The following is a 22878-nucleotide window of genomic DNA, read 5'->3' as shown; positions in this document are numbered from 1 at the left end:
TAATGATGTTGAACATCTTTTCATGCTACTGTTGACCATGTAAATATTTTCTTTGGTAAAATGCCTATTTCATTCTTTTATCCATTTAAAATTCAATTATTAGTCTTATTAAGTTATGAGTTCTTTATATATTCTGAATACAAGTCCTTTATCAGATATACGATTTGCAAACCTTTTTTTCCCCAAGAAACAAAAAAATCTTTTTTTTTTCCTAAACACGGTTATTTTTTAAAAAGATAAAAACTTCAAAGTGAAGTTCCCTTGTGGTACATTAACAGGCCAATCATGATTCACTTTGTTTCAAAATATTATGTAAGTACTTTTAAAAAGCAACTTTTAACTTTTATTTTAGAATACTTGGAAAATGTAGATAAGCACAAAATAGGATAGTAAAATTCCACAGATAATCTTCAGTAACATTATTTGCTTCCAGCCTTTTGGTTTTTTCTGCGAACATACCTTTATTTAAAATATAAAAATGGGACCATTTAAATATTATAAACATTAGTTTCATCGCTGGCAAGCAAGACACAAAAACCTCTGAATGATTCAAGTAGAAAATTTATTAAAATAACCGTTGGTCATGCCTAGTGAGTGACAGAGGACCAGGCTGCGTCTCCTCTTCAGGTTAAGGTACGGCTAGGTACTGGAATTAGTGCCAAGGAAGAGTGTTTCCCAAGGGGGCACAGTGGAAGGGCCCCTCTCAGAACTATAAGGGAGACACTGCCCTAAACAGCCCCCATCCTGCGGGGGCCGGGGTTGTTTTTGTCCCCCAAGGCCTGGCTGCCTCTTCCGGCTTTGCCGGTCGGTGGCCTCCCCTCTCGCCGCCCACCCTGGGTCCTGGACCTCCTGCATCCCTGTCGCCGGACGCAGCGCTCAGCCCGGCCAGACCAAGGGGCCGCTGACCGTCCTCCAGTTCCGAGTCTTCGTCGGCCGCTCGCGGGTCTGGAACAACCTGGCCTCGGCCCCGGGATCGATCCGAAGATCTCGTCGGCGCGGTGAGGGCACCGTCCTTTCCTCCCACCCCGCGACCTGCTCGACGTGAAACGGCCCAAGCTGTACTTCACTTGCGGCGGCAGCCCCTTTGTCCGAGCACAGGTTCAGGTGGAGACCACCCGGGCCGGACCTCACGGCCGAGCCCGTCGCAGACCCAGGCTCCCGCCCGGGACAGGACCGGCAGCGCCGCCCGGAGGCCCTTGCTCCGGCGCCCGGGTTCCGCGCCTCCCCGCGGGTGGGACAGGCAGAGGTAGAGGCGCCGAGAAGCCGGAACCTTCACATCCCCGAGGGAAGCGCCGCGGCCCCGAGGTGGGCTCGCCGCAGGGGCGGGGGCGCCGCATCCGGGTGAGCGCGCGGCGCCCCCGCCTCCCCCGCGCAGCCGCACGGGCCGCCGCTGCCGCCAGCACGCCGCGAGCGGGGAGGACCGCGCCCAAGCGGCCTGCGTGGGCGGCCCTGCGGCCCCGGACCGCCGCGCTGAGGCGGTCCCAAGCGAGCAGCAGCTGCGGCGGCAGCAGCATGCGGGGTGGCCCGGAGTAGCGCGCCGAGCCCGCGAGGCCCCGCGCGGAGGAGGGGGCAGGCGCGGCGGAGGCGGGGCCCGCGTCGGGCCCGCCCGCCCGCCGGGGGAGCCGCCGGCAGTGGTCGAGGAGGCGGCGCGGCGGACGGCGGCCCGAGAGTAGCGCCCGCGCTGCGGCCCGCGGGACCGCGCCGCGACCGCCCGGGCCGGCCCCGAGGAGCGCCCGCCGCCGCCGCCGCCGCCGCGTGCGGACCGAGGTGAGTGTCCGCCCGCGCCCGGGCCGTCCCGGAGCCGCGGCCGCTGACGCGGAGCCGGGGGAGGAGGAGGCGGAGGAGGCCCGGCCGCGTCCGCGTCTCCTGTCCCTTTGTGGCCGGTGCGGCCGGGGCGCGGGCTCGCTGGGCGCGGGGTCCGGGTCGGGGACTCGGAGGCTGCTGGACACGCGGCGTCTCTGGTTGGCCGCTGCGGCGAGAAGCGAGTTTCCGTCCTAGTTTGACATTGAGTTAGAACCGTTTTTCTTTAGAAGACGGAAGTTTGTTTTATTGACCAAAATACAGCTAAATATGGCTCCTGGGTTCGGTCCGGCGGTGTGGTACTTGGAGCCGCGGTGCCAGGCTGACCCCCGCCTGGCCGGCGCGACGCGGGAGGGGAGGACACGCGGGCGGCCCGGGTTGGGGGCTTCCGGCCCACTACCCGCGAAGAGGACCCGGCCGTGAATTAGCAGACGTCTGTGGTTGGGAAGTAGCGGGCGTTAGGTAATGTAGTACAGCTTCCTGGAAGAATGAATGAATGAAATGTCATTTACTCACCCATAATCAGTGCAATGCCCATTTAAAGATTTGCCAGGAATTGTGATGATTTGCAGTGTCATTGCCTCTCTTACCTGGTCAACCTTGCTAAGTGAAGGCCCCCTCCTCCGAACTTGTGACCTTGGCCTCATTCACAGAGCCGCTAAGCTAACCAGACGGGCTTGGCATTTTCTGGCAAGTGTGGGCAATGGTCAGAGTAGTCTTTGTGATTGTGAACTGTTTCTGGAGGGCAGAGATCATACCTTGTGCTTAATATCAACACACTGATCTATAATAATTCTTGTCAAGAACTCTGAGAGGGTGGGGTGGGATGGGTGGGTATTTTGTCCTCATTTCACAAATGAAGTTGAGGCCCTAAGAAGTTGTAACTTTACAGGGCGCAAGCTAAGCAGCAGAGTTGGGATTCACACCTAGGTCTTACTAATCCAGTGCTTTTTACATTACATTTGTGTCTGGACTTGGGTTGTCCATTGTGGTAGCCACTAACCACATGTGGCTATTTAAATTAATTAAAATTAAAGTTTTGAAAATTCACTAGCCACATTACAAGTGTTCAGTAGCCAAATGTGACCGGTGGTTACTATTGAACAGCACTTGTCTAGACCATATATCCATTGGCTTATTCAGTAAATATTTGTTGAGTGCCATATGTCTATGAGGCATAGTTTTAAGTCCTGGGTATAGCATGGTGAATAGGAGAGGCAAAATGTCTCTTGGCTTCATGGAGCTTGCATTCTACGTGATAGTTTAAGGGATGTTTCCTTGGTACCTTCAGTGCTTTGCTAATGCAAAGTGTGGTTCGTGAACCAGCAGCAGCATCTCTGTCACCTGGGAGTTTGGAAGAAATGCAGAATCTCAGGTCCCAAGCCACATCAACTGAATGAGTATCTGTTAAAGTGATTCAACAGGTCACAGGTGATAGATCTCAGATCTCAAGTGATTTGTTTTCATACTGAAGGCCTTATTCAGAACACCAGTGATAACTGGGTTTAACAAATGTCCTGATGGATTGTTTGGTAGGGCTCTTAAGCCAACTTTGAATGCCTTGGGAACACTCATCATTTACACAAATACTTGTTAAATGCCTGGCTTCTGTAGTAGAGTGTCAGCTTTATGAGAGCAGAGATTGTGTCTTCCTTTTCCAGCCATGTATCTTCAAAGACTGCACAGTGCCTGGTAAGCAGTAGGCACTCAATAAATGCTTCTTGAGTATATTAATGAGCTTGTTCAGAAGTCAAAAGTAGTTAATCCCAAGCAATTCAGGCAAGGTAATATTCAGGGCAGCGGGTAAGAGCATAGGACCAGAATCAAAATGAAGGTGGTAGGTCTGTGTGTAGCTTTTCAGCTCTAAGCCCCAGCTACCCTGGCCTGAATTTCATTTCCTGGTTCCCTTGCATGCCCTATCTCTTTCTCTTTTTAATAGTATAAAATAATATTTATACATTTGAATCTTAATCATATCTTAGTGCCACATACATATGTATATGTGTATGTATATTATTTTTAAAAAACTAAATTCCAGACTTTATTAGGATTTCACCAATTTTCCCATTAATATCCTCTTTCTGTTCCAGAATCCTGTCCAGGGTACCACATTGCACCACATTGTATTTAGTCATCATGTCTCCTTAGTCTTTGGTCTGTGGCAGTTTCTCTGTTTTCCTTGTTTTGTGTAACTTTGGTAGCCTTGAGGAGTACTGTCCTGGCTGTCTTCAGTGGGCAGCTTTCCATAGACCAGATAGGATCATCTAATACTGGGAAAAGACTCTCATATTCAGGAAAGTAAGGCCCTGACAGGAATAGCTATTTCTGCTGGTATTTGTCTGTTTATGTAATATATACATCTATTATGCTTCTGTAACAACTTACAACTGTAATACTTTGTTTTCAGTAGCAGATTCTTGGGATACAGTTCTTAATTGGTTGAGATTCAGAAGAGGGTTACAACATTGCAAATGTGAACCAGTATTTTAAAATATACTGAGTTTTTATTTTATTATGGGTTAAGAGCTGGGCTGAGGTGGAGGGGCTAGGAAAAAGGAGAGATTAGCTAAAAGAGGCAGTGGATCAGAGAGGGACCATGGTGCACGGAGTGACAGATACTGCAGGAAAGAAGACTGGGGCAACTGCATAGAAGGGAACTAGAAGTGAATACTTGCTGTTCGTTCATTGACTCAGTTAATATTTATTGGGCGCTTATTGTGTGCCAGTCCAGTGGTAGATACTCAAGATAACTGGGGTTGGACAGCATTAGATAAACATGCAGGTAAGTACATAATAATTAAACTTGTGATGAGTGCTAGAAAGAAAAGGTAAAGGGTGCTGGAGAGACTGTGTTTGTGTGGTGGTGGGGAGCTGCTTGCTTTTGGTTGGCTGGGTTGGTAAGGAAGTCTTCTCTCATTTGCATTCCTCGCTCCAGCTTTTGGGGACCTTCCATTGTTACCCCCACACTGCTTATTCCATCTTTTTGTTATTTCACAACACACATGCCCCTTTCTTCATAGGCACTGTGTTTATCTTTAGCTCCGAGTCTTTACATAAGATTTCTTCTTCCCAAGACATCCCCATCTCCGCTTCCACTTGTGGAAGTGCTACCTCTTGTTCAAGGATTTGCTCAAATCTCATCTCCTTTATGAAGTCTTTCACTGTTGATTTATGCCTGTGTTTGTCACTCTACTTGAGTTTATGGTGTTTGAGGGTACGGATAATATTTTACGTTTATATCTATGTGTCCACAGTCCACCACAAAGCCAAAATTAATAAAGAGTTGTTAAGAAGGTAGATCTATTCTGAAGTGTTAACATTTGGGTGATGAATCTTAGAGTAGAGAGTGAAGGTCCAGTTTTGGGCTTTTTTGTGTGTGTGTGTGATGAAAGAAAGTGCAGCATTTATTTCAGGGCACCAAGCAAGGAGTTAGGGACAGCTAGTGCTCAAAAAGCCCAAACTCTGGGCTTTTTTAAATTAAACTTTTTTTGGCGGCATAATTGTAGATCCACGTGGAGTTACAAGAAATAATTCTGAAAGATCCCATGTACCCGTTACCCAGTTGCTCCCAGTGGTATCATGTAAAACTGTAGTGCAATATCAGACCCATGAGAGTGTCATTGATATAGTCAAGAACATTTCCATCAGCACAGGGTTTCTGCATGTTCTGTTATAGCTATACCCTCTTCCCTCCCAGTTCCATACACTCCTTAAGTCCTGACAATCAGGATGTGATTGTTCTCCATTTCTATAATTTTGTCCTTTCAAGAATGTTTTATACATGGAGTCATATAGTAAGTACCTTTTGGAATTGGCTTTTGCCCCCCATGCCCCGCCCCCCCCAGCATAATTCTCTGGAGACTCATCGAGGTATTGGGTGTATCAATAGTTGCTTCCTTTTTATTGCTGAGTAGTATTTCCTAGTATGGATGTACTTTTATGGTTCTTTTAACCATTTACCTTTTGAAGGACATTTGTTATTTCCAGTTTTGGCTATTATAGCACCATTGGTTGAAAAGGCAACATTGTTTCCTCCATTGAATTGCTTTTATGTATGTAAAAAAAAAATCGGTTGGGTATACTTATATGCGTTTATTTCTGGGTTCTCTGTTCTGTTCCATTGATCTATGTGTCTGTCCTTCCACCAGTATTGTACAGTCTTGGTTACTGTGCAATATAATAAGTCTTAAGTAGGTGTAGAATGATTCCTCCCACTTCATTCTTTTTCAGAATTGTATTAGCTGTTCTTTCCTTTGCTTCTCCATATAAATTGTAGAATAATCTTGTTTATATTTATAAAAAGTCCTACTGGAATTTTGATAGGAATTGCATTAGACCTATATATCAATTTGGGGAGAATTGTTGTCTTACTATGTTGTTTCTTCCAATCTATGAACATGGTATGTCTCTCCATTTATTTAGATCTTCTTTGATTTCTTTCATTAGCATTGTGTAGTTTTATCATACAAGTCTATGTTTTGTTAGATTTTGCTGGGTTTTTGTTAGATTTACATGTAAGTATTTGTATTTTGAACAATTGAAAATGGTATTGTATTTTACAGGCAGCTTATGCAGCTCAGTATCAAAAAAACAAACAACCCAATCCAAAAATGGGCAGAAGACCTAAATAGACATTTCTCCAAAGAAGATATACGGATTGCCAACAAACACATGAAAGGATGCTCAACACCACTAATCATTAGAGAAATGCAAATCAAAACTACAATGAGGTATCACCTCACATTGGTCAGAATGGCCATCATCATAAAAATCTACAAAGAAATGCTGGAGTGGGTGTGGAGAAAAGGGAGCCCTCTTGCACTGTTGGTGGGAATGTAAATTGAGACAGCCACCATGGAGAACAGTATGGAGGTTCCTTAAAAAACTAAAAATAGAACTCCCATATGACCCAGCAATCCCACTACTGGGCATATACCCTGAGAAAACCATAATTCAAAAGGAGTCATGAACCACAATGTTCACTGCAGTACTATTTACAGTAACCAGGACATGGAAGCAACCTAAGTGTCCATCGACAGATGAATAGATAGAGAAGATGTGGCACATATATACAATGGAATATTACTCAGCCATAAAAAGAAACGAAATTGAGTTATTTGTAGTGAGGTGGATGGACCTAGAGTCTGTCATACAGAGTGAAGTAAGTCAGAAAAAGAAAAACAAATACCATATGCTAACACATATATATGGAATCTAAAAAAAAAAATGGTTCTGAAGAACCTAGGGGCAGGACAGGAATAAAGACGCAGACGTAGAGAATGGACTTGAGGACACGGAGAGGGGGAAGGAAGCTGGGATGAAGTGAGAGAGTGGCATTGACATATATACACTACCAAATGTAAAATAGATAGCTAGTGGGAAGCAGCCGCATAGCACAGGGAGATCAGCTTGGTGCTTGTGACCACCTAGAGGGGTGGATTAGGGAGGGTGGGAGGGGGACACAAGACGGAGGGGATATGGAGATATATGTACATGTATACCTGATTCACTTTGTTATAAAGCAGAAACTAACAACATTGTAAAGCAATTATACTCCAATAAAGATGTTAAAAAATGGTATTGTATTTTAAATTTTGGTGTCCATGAGTTTAATGCTAGTAGAAGTATTAACTTTCTTATGTTGACCTTGTATCCTGCAGTCTTGTGGAACCCATTTTTTAGTTCTAGGAGTTTTTCTGTAGATTCCTTCAGACTTCCTAAGTAGACAACCATGTCTTGTCTACATAGGGGCAGTTTTATTTCTTCCTTTTCAATCTGCATGCTGTTTACTTCCTCTTCTTGCTTTATTGCACTGGCGAAAACTTCTAGTACTATGTTTAATAAGAATAATAAGAGAGGGCGTTTTTGCCTTGTTTCTGATCTTAGGGAGAAAGCATTCAGTCTTTCACTATGTTTTGGGTCAGTCTCTGCCAATCCATAGTGATGCTATTGGCTAGAAATGACTGGTACTCACCTGGGCCTGTGGTGAGCCCCCGCACAGACATTTCCCCTTCTGGAGGAGCCAGTTTTGTGTCTGGACTGGCCCTTGTGCTCTTACAGTGATTGTAAGACACACCTCTGCAACAACCATAAGGGAAGTTTGAAAAGAAAAGGTTTATTACTTACAGGTCCTGGAGGAGGGTACATGGCATGCCTGAGGCCACACAACGAGGTTGTGGGTAAAGAGTGCAGACCTGGGTTTCTGCTTTTTTGTGGGGTTGATGGTGAGGGGCATAGGGTTTTGTAGATTCTCTCTTTATTGGTGAATGTAAGACATAAGAGCAGGAATTAGGTCACAGGAAGGGAAAAGCAAGCTGTCAAATGGTCAGTTATCTAATGACTAGAGCTTTCTTAAAAAAAAGTAACTTTATGGGTGGGGCGGCGTGGCTCTTTATCTAGCTGTGTAGCTGGCAATGTGTTTATTCAAGATGGATGTCTTTGAACTGGATGCCTGGGAAATCAAAAGCTTAATGTCAGGCATTTACATTGTACAATCAAAAAAGCTAGTTGTCAGGTACTTATACTACACACTATTAAATATAGTGTTAACTGTACGGTTTTTCTAGATGCTCTTCATCAAGTTGAGGACATTCCCTTCTGTTTCTGTCTCTGAAAGTTTTTGACATGAATGGGTGTTGAATTTCATTAAGTGCTTTTTGCGCATTGATCTTTATATGTTCATGTAATTTTTTTCTTTAGCCTATTGATGTGATGGATTATTTTGATTGATTTTTAATTGAGCCAGCCTTGCATTCCTGGAATAAACCCCACTTGGTCATGGTGTATTATCCCTTTTTTTTTTTTTTTTTTTTTTTTTTTTTTGCGGTACCTGGGCCTCTCACTGCTGTGGCCTCTCCCGTTACGGAACATAGGCTCCGGACGCGCAGGCCCAGTGGCTATGGCTCACGGGCCCAGCCGCTCTGCGGCATGTGGGATCTTCCCGGACCAGGGCACGAACCCGTGTCCCCTGCATCGGCAGGTGGACTCTCAACCACTGCGCCACCAGGGAAGCCCCATATTATCCCTTTTATATTTTGCTGAGTTCAGTTTACTAACATTTTGTTGAGGACTTTTTGCATTTACATTCACGGGGGCATTTAGCAGTATAAATTTTCCTCTAAGCACTGTTTTAGCTGTGTCCCACAAATTCTGTTTTATTTTTATTTTCACTCAGTTCAGTATGTTTTTATTTCCCTGAGACTTTGACCCATGGATTATTTAGAAGTGTGTTGTCTGGTTTCCAGGTGTTTGGAGATTTTCCTGTTATCTTTCTGGTTTTGGTTTTTACTTCAATTCTGTTGTGGTTGGAGAATACAGTCTGTATGTTTCAGTTCTTTTAAATGTGTTTAGGCTTGTTTTATGGCTTAAAATATAGTCTGTCTTGGTATATGTTCTGTGGACACTTGGTTAGAATGTGTTTTCTGCTGTTGAGAGGAGTGTTTTATAAATTTCATATATGTTGTTTAGATTCTGTTGGTTGATAGTGTTGTTGAGTTCTTCTATACCCTTGCTGGTTTTCTACCTAGGTATTCTATCAACTCTTGAGTGAGGGATGTTGAAGTCTCAACTATATTTGTGGATTTGTCTGTTTCTCCTTTTAGGTTATATCAGTTTTTAGCTTTACATATTTTTCAGCTCTCTGCTGCATACACATTTAGGGTTGCTGTGTTTTCGTGGTGGGTTGACACTTTCTGTCACTACATAATGTCCTTCTCTGTCTCTAGTAATTCTCTTTGCTCTGAATTCTACTCTTATCTGATATTAACATAGTTGCTACTTTTCTTTTTCCTTTGATTGCTTTCCTTTAATTGTTTGGATGTTATATCCTTTTCCATTCTTTTAATTCCAATCTGCCTAAACTGTTATGTTTGAATTAAGTGTCTTGTAGACAGCATATACTTGGATCATGTTTTTTAGTTGATTCTAGCAATCTTTGTCTTTTTCATTGATGCATTTAGACCATTTACAATGAATGTTATTATTGATCTGTTAGAGCTTAAGTCTGCCATTTAATTTTTTGTTTATTCCCTCTGTTTTTTGTTTCTCTGGGTATTCCCCCACTGCTCCTCCTCCCAGCTTCCTGTGGGTTACTTGAACATTTTTTTTTTTACAATTCCATTTTAATTTATACTGTTTTTGAGTGTATTTGTTTGTATAGTTTTTTTTGTTTTGTTTTTGTTTTTTTGTTTCTTGCAGTACACGGGCCTCTCACTGTTGTGGCCTCTCCCATTGCGGAGCACAGGCTCCGGACGCGCAGGCTCAGCGGCCATGGCTCACGGGCCCAGCCGCTCCGCGGCATGTGGGATCTTCCCGGACCGGGGCACGAACCCGTGTCCCCTGCATCAGCAGGCGGACTCTCAACTGCTGCGCCACCAGGGAAGCCCTGTATAGTTTTTTTAAATTAAAAATATTTTTACTGGTTGATTTAGGTATTACATTATATATACCTGGCTAATCATTGTCTAGTGGTGTCATCATTTTTCCTGTTCAGATGAAGCGCAGAAACCTTACTTCCCTATACATCCCTTTACCTGCCCACATTTTTTTTTTCTTTGTGGTACGCGGGCCTCTCACTGTCGTGGCCTCTCCCGTTGCGGAGCACAGGCTCCGGACGCGCAGGCTCAGCGGCCATGGCTCATGGGCCCAGCCGCTCCGCGGCATGTGGGATCTTCCCGGACCGGGGCACGAACCCGTGTCCCCTGCATCGGCAGGTGGACTCTCAACCAGTGCGCCACCAGGGAAGCCCTACCTGACCACATTTTAATACAATTGTATTTATTTCTTTTAAAAACATTTACAAGTGCGCTAGACACTGTGTTATAGTTTTGCTTTCACAAACATAAATTAGTAAACTCAAGGGGAGAAGGAAAGCCTATTTATCTGTATTTTTGCTTACTGTGTTTTCTCTTGATGTGTCAGCATTCCTTCTCTTATCATTTCTTTTTTGTTTTTTAGAACTTCCGTTAGCCATTCTTAAGGGTATGTCTGCTGGCCACAGATTTTCTTTGTTTTCCTTCATTTGGGGATGACCTGATTTGCTCTTCATTCCTGAAGCATATTTTCTTTGGGTATAGGATTCTGTGTTGATCTTTTCTTTCAGCACTTGAAAAATGTTGTACCACTTACCTCTGGCCTCCCTGGTTTCTGATGAGAAATCCACTGTCTGAATAGTTTTTCCTCTGTAGTTAAGGTGTCTTTTATCTATCACTGTCCTCAGGATTTTTTCTTTATTTTTAGTTTTTAGAAATTTAATTGTGATAAATGTTGGTTTGGATTTCTTTGGGTTTATCCTGTTTGCATTCACTCAGCTTCCTGAACCTGTAGGTTTGTGTCTCTTTCCAAATTTGGGAAGTTTTCACCATTATTTCCTGAGTGCAAGTGCTTTTTCAGCAAATCTCTTTCTTTCTTTTCAAGACTCTGATGACTTGAATGTTAGATCTTTTGTTATGGTCCCACAGGTTCCTAAGGTTGTCAATTCTTCTTTAGTTTATTTCTTTCTGTTGTTCAGTTTGAGTAATTTCTGTTTTTGTATCTTCGAGTTTCTTTGTCCCTTCCATTCTGCTGTTGAGTTCATCAACTTAGCTTTTTATTTCAGTATTTTTCAGCTCTAAAATTTCCATTTTGTTCTTATTTGTATCTTCTGTTTCTTTGTTGAGGTTATTTATTTGTTTCATTTATTTATTTTGAAATTTCTTGTTGAAGCATTTCTGTCACAGCTGCATTATAATCATTCTCAGATAATTCTGACATCTCTGTCATTTTGGTGTTGGTATCAGTGTCTTTTTCATTTAGTTTGAGGTCATCCTGGCTTTTGGTATGGTGAGTGTCTTTTTTTTTTTTATTAAAACCTGGAAATTTTCATATTCTGTGAAATTCTGGATCTTATTTAAGCCTTTGTTTTAGCTGGCTTTTTTTTGACACCACTCCAGCAGGGGTAGGGGTGGCATGTGGTGCTACCTTGTTATTGCTAGGAGGAATTAGAAGTACAGCCTCCCCACTTGGCCTCCCTTGACCCAAGAAGTAAAGTGTTTTGTTACTGTCAGATGGGGTTAGAGGTCCAGGATTCTCAGGGGACATGATATGGAAGGGTGCCTTGTTACCAGCTGACATGGATGAAAGCCTGGGCTCCCTACTTGGCCTCCTTAGCACCAGTCTAGTGTGGATGGGGTTGGGGTGCCTTGTTACAGCCTGGTGAGTATATGGAAATTTAAGCTACCTACCTGACCTTTGCTGGCCTGGGTGGGCCACAGTTTTTTCTGTGGTTTTTGTCTGGAGTAGTCATTTTTTTCCCTTAGCATTTTCTGTCTTGCTAAGATGTCCCTTTTTTGGTCCTTTGGCTAGAGAGAGCAGGCTTTTGTTGGGCTTTTTTTGGTCTGTGCCTGTTGGCATTTCCAGTTGGCCAGCTTCTTCACTTCCAAGTTTGGGATATATGAGGCAAAAATAAAACCCAGGGTAGTCACCATTGTGTTGTTCCTCAGGGCCTGAGGTCTTGCCAGTCTGCCTTCTTCTCTCCACATTTAAGAGTCTTCTTATGTTTGTTTCATATGCACTCTCCAGAATTTTTAGTTGTAGTTAGTGGGAGGAATAAGGAAAAGTACATCTACTCCATCTTCCTGGAAGCAAATGTCCTGAAGGACCAGTTTTTAACATTTTCCCTTTGTCACAGACTGATTCTTTTCTAACATATGTAAAGTATGAATTATAAGAAAAATGAAACTAAAAGCCTACAATATATAACTTACAATTTTTTATTGTTAGATTCAGTAGATGTAAAAGTTCTGTAACATTGCCGTCAAAGTTTCTAAGTGCTTACTGTCAATCTCTGTACTTACTCTTCATGGAGTAGGTGGGTGCAAGCAGTTTGCTGTCTAAGGACCACACTTTGACTAGCACTGCCTTGGGTATGACTACTTGATTCTTTTTGAAACTAGAAGTCAGTGATCAGCCATTCAGTTTAGTTTCTCCTCTGCTATTTTCCTTGTATTTTTGTAGGGATGTCTTCAATGTGAAACCCTTTTAATCCTTAAGGAGAAGGAATGTTTTAGGGCAGCTGTTTCATTAGCGATCAGTTCAGAGTGCACCTCTGATTTTATGTGACTTATTTCTCCTTTAATTTTTAGAGTTCTTATAAAATGTTATAAGTTATAGAATAAATTCCTACAAGTGTTTAAAGAATCCTTTACAATCATTGTAATTATAACTTCTAATGTTACATAGAGAACATATGGTGGTTTTTGGTTCTGTAAAGATGTGTAAATGTAGGTTTCTGGCATGTAATCTTTTGGTTGGTGACCTTAGCTGTGGGATAAACACTAAAGACACTAGATAAACCGTTTTGGGGAGACTTGAGGTGAATTGAAGGTAGTTCTTCAGTTTAGATGTCATGGTTTTTGCTAGATCTTTGTGTCCTTGGTAGTTACGACTTCCTTCTTGTTAAAAAAAATTTTTTTTTTAAGTATCAGTTCAGTTATAAAAAGGAGTAGAATTTGCATTTGTTGGTAAAGCCACATGCTAAGTTATTGGATTGGTCTTTGGAAATTGCACATTGCAGTTTATATTTATTGTTTCTCTTAAGGTTAAAGAGTGAGTGAAATTTTCTGGGAATGTTATAATTCTCATTTTTCCATCTCTAGGGATTTGTGAGTTATCAATAAACACTTTTCTAGTATTTACCAGTCCCTGTGTGTGGCAGGGGCTGTAGAGGGTAAGTGAGGCCAGACTGCTTCAGAGAGAAGTCCGTATTCTGCTCATAGTCAAGCCGCAGAATTAGTTTTAATTATTTTAAGTGTTTTCATGCAGAGAGAACACTACCTGATGAAATAGGACTGTTGTAGGGAGAGCAGCCATGAGAGTTTCAACTTCTACCCAGAAATAGGGGTATAAGAGAACTAAAACAGTTTTGCCACTCGGCATGGAGAATGGTGGTAAGATGGTCTCTGATCTGAAACTTGGGAGAGGAGTGAGAAAGTAGAGGGAAGAAGAAGATGGTTAATTGTAGACTAGGAGTCTCTGAATAGGGCTGGAAATGAGCAGCCTCTGGGGCATTTCAGTGCATGAGCTATAAGGACACTCCTGGAGAGAAAGGAGCTTTGTGGTAGAAGCTTTCGACTGGAGATGTCCTTGAGTTAGAGGAAGGGGTGTAATACTGGCAGCTTATCAGCCAGTGTTTATCAGCTGGTGTAGTGGGCTCTTACCTCAGAAGGGGAAGTTTGAGGAGTATTAGAGAAACAAGGAGTTGGTTCAGATAGACTGGGATGTAAGCTATTGACAGTTGGAGATGGTGCTGCGAAACACAAATAAGACACAATATGTGTAGCACTGATCAGTGCCAGGCACTATTCCAAGTGTTTTACGTATACTAGTTCATTTAATCGTTATAACAGTCCTTGGAGGTAACTACTTTTATCATTATCCCCATTGTTTAGAGGAAGGATGGAGGAACTGTAGCCCAGGGAAGTTAAGTGGCGAAGCTGGGATGTGCACCTTCCTTGTGTCTGTGCATTTAACGTGGCAGTCTGGCTCCAGAGTTTATGGTCTTAACCACTAAGCTAGATTGCCTGGTTAGAATAGTGTGGACAAGATTAATAGGGTCTTTGAATACCAAGCAGAAGCATATGGACATTATTTAGAGGACAGTAGGGAGACATTGAAGGATTTTGATGGGACTGTTGATTGATATCAGAATTGAACTTTAAAATACATGTAGATGGATGATTTTTATTTTAAGACTAGAGGTAGGACTTGAGACTAATGCACCAGTCTAGTTGACCATGTATACAGCAACATATAGCTGCATTTTTAGAGATGGAATCAGATGTTCTTGTCAGTGGATGAAGGAAAGAGAGAAGTCAGTCACTGGACCTCTAGGAGAATATCACCATTAACAGAAATGTAAAAAAACAGGAGAGTTTGTTTGAGGATAGTTACTGAGTGTGTCTTGAGACATGTCCAGTTGCAGGTGCCAGAGAGGGACTCCAGGTGGAGCTGTCCTGTGGCCATCGTAATTGTGGAACTTGATCTTGGCAGGAGAGGTCAGTTCTGGAGGTACAGATAAGCATGAGCAGCATGGAGTTGGTGAAAATAGGGAGTGGTGGAGAGGGCCAGGAAATGAATTCAAGGGGATGCTTACATTTGGGACTTCAGAGAAGGAAAGAGTCTTTTTTTTTTTTTTTTTTTGCGGTACGGGGCCTCTCACTGTTGTGACCTCTCCCGTTGCGGAGCACAGGCTCCGGACGCGCAGGCTCAGCGGCCATGGCTCACAGGCCTAGCCGCTCCGCGGTATGTGGGATCTTCCTGGACTGGGGCACGAACCCACGTCCCCTGCATCGGTAGGCGGACTCCCAACCTCTGCGACACCAGGGAAGCCCGGAAAGAGTCTTTTACATCGTCATTGAGCAAATATTTATTGAGTGTCTGCTGTGGGCCAGGCTATGTGAATACACAGTGAACAAAACAGACATGGTTCCTGTGCTTGTTGATCATACAAACTTATGGGGTAGACAAAAATAGAGACAATTAAGTGAATAATGGGAGTTTTCACAACAAACAAACAAAATAAATAAAGGGGAAATGATGTTTCAGCTGAGACCCAGAGGTCAACAAAGATTTTAGTACAGAGAGTGGGGCAAGAAGATTCCAGGTAAAAAGAATGGTATGTGCAGAGGCCATGTAGCAGAAGAGGACTCACTCTTTTTAAGGAACTGAAAGATCACTGTGGCTGAAGGGCCACTGGTGCAGTGGAAAGTGAGGTGAGACACAGGGAGAGAAATCGGCAGGGATGATGGGACGGGTGATGCAGGACCTTAATCCCAGTGCTGTTGGAAGGCTCTGAGCAGGAGAGAGCCCTGTCTCAAATTTTAGGCAGATCACCCTGCTGCAGTGTGGAGAATGGATTCATGCAGGAGGTAGGATGGGTGGAAGAGAAGCGTGGAGACCAGTGAGGAGACTTGCAGGAGGCCTGGACTACAGTAGTGGCAGTGGGTTGTGTGAGGCTGAAGACGGCTCTAGTGTCTCTCTCAGCAGGCTGCTCGGGCCCTACCTGGCCTTCCCCTCAGTGGTGCTTTTTCCTCTATCACATCATGTATCGTGGTGATGCTCAGTTTATCCATCTGTGTTCCTTCTGGGCTGTGACTTCCTTAGGCAAAAGTAGGGACCTTCACTTACTGGTCTCTTAAGCACAGGTGCTTTCCAGCTGAGAAGTGAGCGGTAATGTTGAATAATAGATCAGCATGCGTACCTTTCGAGGTGCAAGACTGTGGTCAGGTTTAGACTGAGTCTTTCCTGTTTTTTTTTCCTTGAGAGAAACTCCAAGACCTGGGCTGGCTGGTGGCAGTGTTACAGGGGAGAGAGCGTGCTGACTGTGGGGCCTGTGTGGCCTTCAGAGGTGTTTTCAGGTGCCTGGCCATTGGAAGGTCGGGAGGAGAATTAGAAGAGAACAGAGTCAGGAAAGCCTTGAATTTGGGGGAGGAGGCCTTGTGAGGAATGACGGGCACTCCTGTGCAGTGCTGCTGGGCAGGCCGGAGTGTTGAGAGACTTGCTCTGCTCCCTGCAGTTCCAGCTGCGAGGTGACGGCAGAAATCCTATTACAAGGTGATCAGTGGTGACGGCAGGTGCAGCCAGTTCCCTGAGGAGCTGGAGAGGAGGAGGAGGGCGGGGCTTGATCGGGGCAGTGGAGGAGGTGACTTCTAGGACAGGAGGAGCGAGCCCGTTGCCTGTAAGCAGTGAGAGTGGCGTGTGAGAGCAGGGGCCCAGCGCGGGGCTGACGGGACAAGGAAGGAGGGCTGTGGTCGGAGGGGACAAATGCCCCCGCAGGAGGGGGCGGCCAGCCATCTGCTCCGAGGACTTTGCTCTTGGCGTGTGCTCCCTCCCTGGGGGCAGAGGGTTCTGTTTTCCTAGAGAAGCCAGGAATCCTGATTTTGTTTTGAGTGCAAAGTCCTGATGTTTAAATGTTGGCAGTTCATTTTTAAGAATCTGGTTTTGTGGGGAAAGGAGAGACAAAACCCTCATCTCTGACAGTTATCTTAGGAGAAAGGGCTGGTGAGTGTGAGAGACAGGAGGAAAGCGTATGTGGAACAAGGCTTCCGAGGCTGTGGGAAGGAATGCAACTGAGTGTGCAAGTGGAGGGCACCGTCCTTGGGGAGGGGGAAGGGCTCTGAGAGAGCAGAGGGCGCATGAGGTGCGAGTGAAGTGGAAGGAGCGCGGGTCTGAGGAGGAGAGACTTCGTGGAGCTGGGGCCAGGGCCGCGTGGCGTGGCCACGAGGGTGTGCACATGTGGCTGGCTGGGCTGTGAGGTGGGTTTCCGGTGGACCCAGCCAGCCTGGTGTCCGGACTTTCTCTGTGATGTTAGTATCCTGGAAGTCAAAGCAGAACAAAACAGTGGGGCTTGCCTAGGGTTAGGACTGAAAGGCCGAAAGGTCCAGTGGGTGAGGGAATTTTTGTGTGTCAGGAGGGTGAAATAACAAAGATTGTGTGACTTCTTGGTTGGTAGCTGAGCATGTGGAAGGTGGGGTAGGGCTCAGGGGCAAATGGAGAAGGGCAGGTTTGGTGGGGTGAGGATTGTGTGCGCCAGATGGTGGGGAGACCGTGGCCAGGTGTGGTCTGTGTTTGGGTTTGGTGTGGGCCGAGGTATCCGTGTAAGGTGTGGACGGGCAGGTTGGTATTGGGCCCTGAGACAGAAGACAGAACACCAGGATCCGGGCCGCTGAGGACGACAGTGTTAGAAGTCAGCTTGAGTGTTGCAGCTGATGGAGGATGGAGGGGATTGGAAGTGAGGAAAAGGCGGTCAATCCAGTGCTGACATCAACCCATTGGGGGAGGTTGGGTGGTGTCTTGAAGATCAGTCTCAGAATATGCGGTTACATATTTTGGAGGTGGGGCCTAAATGAAGTAGCATATTTTGAGTAATCCACAGTTCACACTTAACTATTACAGTACTCTATTTTAATATTATGGTAAATGTAGAATACCCTCATATATAACAAAAATGTAATAAAATAATATGTAAGAAGATTGGGACTGATCCATTTTTTTAGGGCAGACAAAGTGGGGGTCCACCTGCAGTTCACTTTACTCACACCCACAGCGATACTTGATTGCCAGTCCTGACCTGTTCTGTTTTCATTTACTAGCAGCTCCAGTCTTGTGAGAAGTGGCAGTGACTAACCCAGTCATGCCATCACCTGGACCCCTAGAAGTCCTTGCCAGTATCACTTTCTGAGGGGTCAGGGGCTCCACAAGGGTCTTCATATTTCCCTTAAACTTTCAGCAGTGGAAGACCATAGGCTTTGTTTAGTAACCAGACTGTAAGCCTGTGGCAGCAAGCTGCTGCCTGTTTACTCGCCACCTTCCAAACAGAAGTAAACAAAAATGATTATGAATTTAGGGGTGCTTTCTTCTCTCCATATGATGTCCACATGTTTCTGCATAAAAATACTACTGGAAGAGTAAGGAGACTAAGGTCATTTTTTTGCATTATTAAGTAACTTCTATTTTTTAAAATAGAAGTTGACATTTACATGGTAACATACCCTGACAGTACCAAAAGTTATACAGTGGAAAGTAATTCTTCCACCCCAGTATTATTTTTTAATGTGCAAATAAATGGAAGTCATAGATATTTCTGGGCCAGATGAGAGTTGCCTTAATTTTTTTTTTTTTGTAAATTAGAACATTATGAAGAGATATAATAACTAGGCTAGAGGGCAAAGAAACCACCAGTTAGATGCGATTTTCCGGTAGGCATTTTTAAGAAGTTAAATTTGGGGTACATTTTGAGAAATGGGAAACAGGAGAGCTTTGGGAGAGAACTTACGACACTGGGTGTTAGATATAGAAGTTAGGATAGATATGTCAGAGCAGAAAGAAGCACGAAGTCACTTAGCATGGGTTTATCTGAGCCCTGAAATGGAAAAACTTTTCTCCAGAGACTCAAAATGGGAACTAAAAACAGTAGCTAGATTCAGATTGGGCATGGAAGGTGGAAATAAGACAAATCAAAGTAGACAGGGATCTAGTGATGTAGACTAGGATAGTAAAAACAGAATTCCAGGAAAAAATTCTTGAGGACTTTAAACCTGAACCAAGCCAGCTGGATAACTTATACTGTTCTCTCACCTCTGAATAATCTCTGCCCTTACGTATTATTGAGGTATAATAGAGTTTCATTATGAACATGAACCTTTTATATGCTAAAGTGTGCTGAACTAGGGAAAAAGCGTTTCCACCAGAGACAGACAGGGAAAGTCTCCCCCTTTATATTTTTGTATAGATTGCAGCAGTGAACCTGAGTAGACATATGTTTTTACAGTCTCTGCAATATTATACAAGGCAGGGAGAGGTAATTCTCCAAAAGGAAATTAGGATGGATGCTAGGCAGCTGAAAAGAATTGTCTCCTTTTCAATATCAAAGATTTTCATGATTCTTAAAGGGAACCCTCCTACACTGTTGGTAAGAATGTAAATTGGTGCAGACACTACGGATCCAGTATGGGGATTCCACAAAAAGTTAAGAATAGAACTACCATGTGATCCACTATCCCACTTCTGGGTGTTTATCCAAGAATAAAAAACACTAATTCGAAAAGGTGTATGTGCCCCTATGTTCATTGCAGCATTATTTACAATAGCCAAGATATGAAGACAACTTAAGTGCCCATCAACAGATGAGTGGATAAAGATGTGGTATATTGAATACATACACAATGGAATACTACTAAGTCATAAAGAAGATGAAATCTTGCTATTTGCAGTAACATAGATGGACCTTGAGGGTATTATGCTAAGTGAAATAAGTCAGAGGAAGACTGAGTACCATATGATTTCACTCATATGTGGAATCTATAAAAAACAGAAAACCAAAGTAAATGAACAAACCAGACAAAACATATGTATGTGGAGAACAGAGTAGTGGTTACCAGAGGGGAAGAGGTGGAGGGAGGGTGAAATGGATAAAGGGGATCAACTGTATGGTGACAGATGGAAACTAAATTTTTGGTGGTGAGCACCCTGTAGGGTATACAGAAGTAGAAATATAATGTTGTACACATGAAACTTATATAATGTTACAAACCAATGTTACCTCAATTAAAATTTTTTTCGTAATTCTTCACACTGTAGTAAATTACTTGTATAAGACAAATAATAGCTAGAACTTATTTAGTGCTTTGCTCAATACAATTTATACTGTGTCTGATATCAGCCCTTTACACGCTGCTTATTTAATCATCACAACAATCTTTTAATGTAGGTAACCACTTGTGTGAACTTACCCGATAATAGGTGTGAGAGCCAGGTGCAAACCTAGGTAGTGTGTGCTGCGTTGCCTCTGTGCTTTTTAAAAAATTAGTTAATGCTTTTAAATAAAATTGAATTTTATTAATTTTATTGTATGTGCATATTTTTAAATGGTAGTACCATGTATCTCTTTCTCACACACACAGAAATGATGTAATTTATTCAGAAAGGTAGTGAGGCAGTTCTTCAGCTTCCCGAGGCTTCTTGGCTGTAGATTAGGAATCACTGGCTATCCTTGTATTGATGTGCAGTTCTCTCCCAGTCATGGCTTCTCTTCTCCCCACTGTGTGACCATCAGTGGTGGCCCTGAGTAATCTAAGGCAATCATGCTAGTCCATCCCCCTTGCTAGGGATTGATTCAGAAATAGGCATGTTAGAATTTTAGGCTGAGGAAAATCTGCTGAAGCTTCTGGGAAAGACTTTTTTCCTTGCCCAAGGCATGGGGAAGTGGCCACTCTCTTTGTGTAGACGTTGTCGGATTTGACTGTGAGGCTCTGAGCTGCTGCAGCAATCTTGTTAAACTCAAGGAGGAAAGCAGCTCCAGAAGGTGGCCGCAAGTATTGCAGAGGGATGGAGTGACAGTTGCTAGGCTGACAACTCTGAATTCCACCCTACCCCTGGACTAACAGTTATGTGAGCCAGTAAATTTCCTTATGTTTAAGCAGTTTGAGGTGTGATTTCTGTTCACTTACAGCTAACGGCATCTCAGCAGATGTCATAATGCAGAATTGCACTGGAAAGAGATAACGAGATTCCTTCTGCTGGATGTTCAAAGTAAAATCATCAAGATACTGTTAAATAGGCTGGTCCCCTAACCTGGCGAGGTAGAAACTGCATGAATTAGACTCAGAGGACCTGGGTTATAGTTTCTGCTTTGACATTAAGAACCTATGTCACAGACCTAAATTTCCCTATTAGCAATAACAAGAAGGTTGCCCTGAATAAGCTGTAATGTACTTTTCATCTCAAATATCCTCTGTTTTGGAACCCACAACAAATATCTAGTTAAACTTAATTAGGAATTAGGAGATTTTTTTTTTGGAAAACAGTGAGCCATCTCAGATTTTTATTATAATTTAGTAGCCCCAAGGCAGTCTCTTTCTACAGCTTGTATGTAAGTAGCAGTAGTAAAGTTTTTAACAGTGTTTTAAAAACTCCCCCCCCCCGCCCCCAAGGACTTAAAACCAGTAGCTTATTTATTTATTTATTAAAAAAATTTTTTTTGGTTTCTTTAAGATTCTTCAGATTGTTCATATGCTCTCTTTTTACTGTGGAAATTTTCAAATGTATATGGAAGTAGAATAGTGTAATGAATCCCCATATATTCATCTTCTTACCTCAGGAATTATCAACATTTTGACAGTCTTAAAACCAGTAGCTTTTAAATGCTTATATAGTTGGCTCTTCTAGCAGACACTTTTTTCCCTGGTAAACTTTGGAGCTAACTTAGGTCTCCCTTGCTTTAAGGTTTCAGTTGTCTGCGTATGTTTATTTAATACTTTTTTTTTTTTAGCATCAAAAGCAGTTACAACACTGTGAAAACAAGTCTTTATATTAGCAATTGTGCTCAAACAATTATGAATATTTAGGCATTTATATTTGTACACGTCACGGTAGGATGAGTTATGCTGTACTAGCATGCAACCCCCAAATCTCAGTGGCTTACATACTGGTTGGCTGGAGACTCTGCTCTGCCTCATCCCGCTCTGACACCCAAGCTGAGGGAGCAGTTACCATCTTAAATGTTGCCAGCACTGGCACAGAGGGAAAGAGAGCAGGGCAAATTGTGCACTGTTTTTTTGTTTTGTTTTGTTTTTTTTGCGGTACGCGGGCCTCTCACTGTTGTGGCCTCTCCCGTTGCGGAGCACAGGCTCCGGACGCGCAGGCTCAGCGGCCATGGCTCAAGGGCCCAGTCGCTCCGCGGCATGTGGGATCTTCCTGGACCGGGGCACGAACCCAATTCCCCTGCATCAGCAGGCGGACTCTAAACCACTGCGCCACCAGGGAAGCCCTGTGCACTGTTTCTTAAAGCTTCTTTGTGTCATTTTTGTTCACATATCAGGGGCCAAAGCAAATCATATGCCTATCCCATATTTTAAGGGGATGGAAAATTGCAAATCTACCATGTGCCTGCCAGGAGAACCAGAAATATTTGGTGGACAGCATTAATGATTATCACAGTATCATGACAAATATAAAATCTCTTCTGCCTTTCAACTTTATATGTAAGAGCCAAGGCTTCAAATCTTGTTTACTCTCATGGAACAAGTTTAGTATAGGTCATGGTATTAAAATTAGCCTCATTGTTTTATTAGCTCTTGTTTATTTAAAAGGCACTTTCAGACCAGTTATTTAGAAAAAGTCCTCAAGAGAGGAAATACCAGTTTTGAGATTGGATCCCTGACTTTTTCTGGAAGATACAGACTCTTCACTTCTCTCAGGTGATGCAGTAGACCAGGGAAGGGGCAGGATAATTGGAGCTGCTTCACTTTCCATTAGAGCAAGACCTTTCCCATCTTTGCCCTGCATCTTTCAAAAAGTAGCATTTTGGATTTGCATTCTGACATGGGTAAAATCCTGGGTCAGACCCCTGGAATATTTCAACTGGGGTTCAGGATTTGATATCAGATCTCTGTTTATATCTTTTGCTTTTGGAGGCTGGGATTTAAACAACACATTCTGACTATCCTGTGTGAGTTATGTCAGTCATAGCACTGGCCATGTTTATATGACCTTCTGCAGGAAACTGTGTTACCCCCCCCCCCCCCGCCCCCCAGTCTCTGCTCA

General features: G+C 43.5%; 1 protein-coding gene across 4 annotated transcripts in view; it reads left to right on the top strand.

Moving 5' to 3' along the window:
* The first annotated feature begins 586 nt into the window (after nucleotides 1–586).
* The window catches only part of GALNT1 (polypeptide N-acetylgalactosaminyltransferase 1), a 125467-nt gene continuing 103175 nt past the window's right edge, over nucleotides 587–22878 (top strand). For 2 of the 4 annotated variants that reach the window (XM_067699327.1, XM_067699326.1), the window contains exon 1: nucleotides 587–998. The gene's annotated coding sequence lies outside the window, so the exon portion shown is untranslated. Of the gene's footprint in view, nucleotides 999–1642; nucleotides 1768–22878 lie in introns of those variants that run through there. The other 2 variants (XM_067699329.1, XM_067699325.1) reach the window with 2 other exon arrangements.

Source organism: Pseudorca crassidens, chromosome 12 (genome assembly GCF_039906515.1).
Source record: "Pseudorca crassidens isolate mPseCra1 chromosome 12, mPseCra1.hap1, whole genome shotgun sequence".
Taxonomy (NCBI): domain Eukaryota; kingdom Metazoa; phylum Chordata; class Mammalia; order Artiodactyla; family Delphinidae; genus Pseudorca; species Pseudorca crassidens.
The sequence above is the reverse complement of the archived record's forward strand: the minus strand, read 5'-3'. Positions and strand labels throughout refer to the sequence as shown.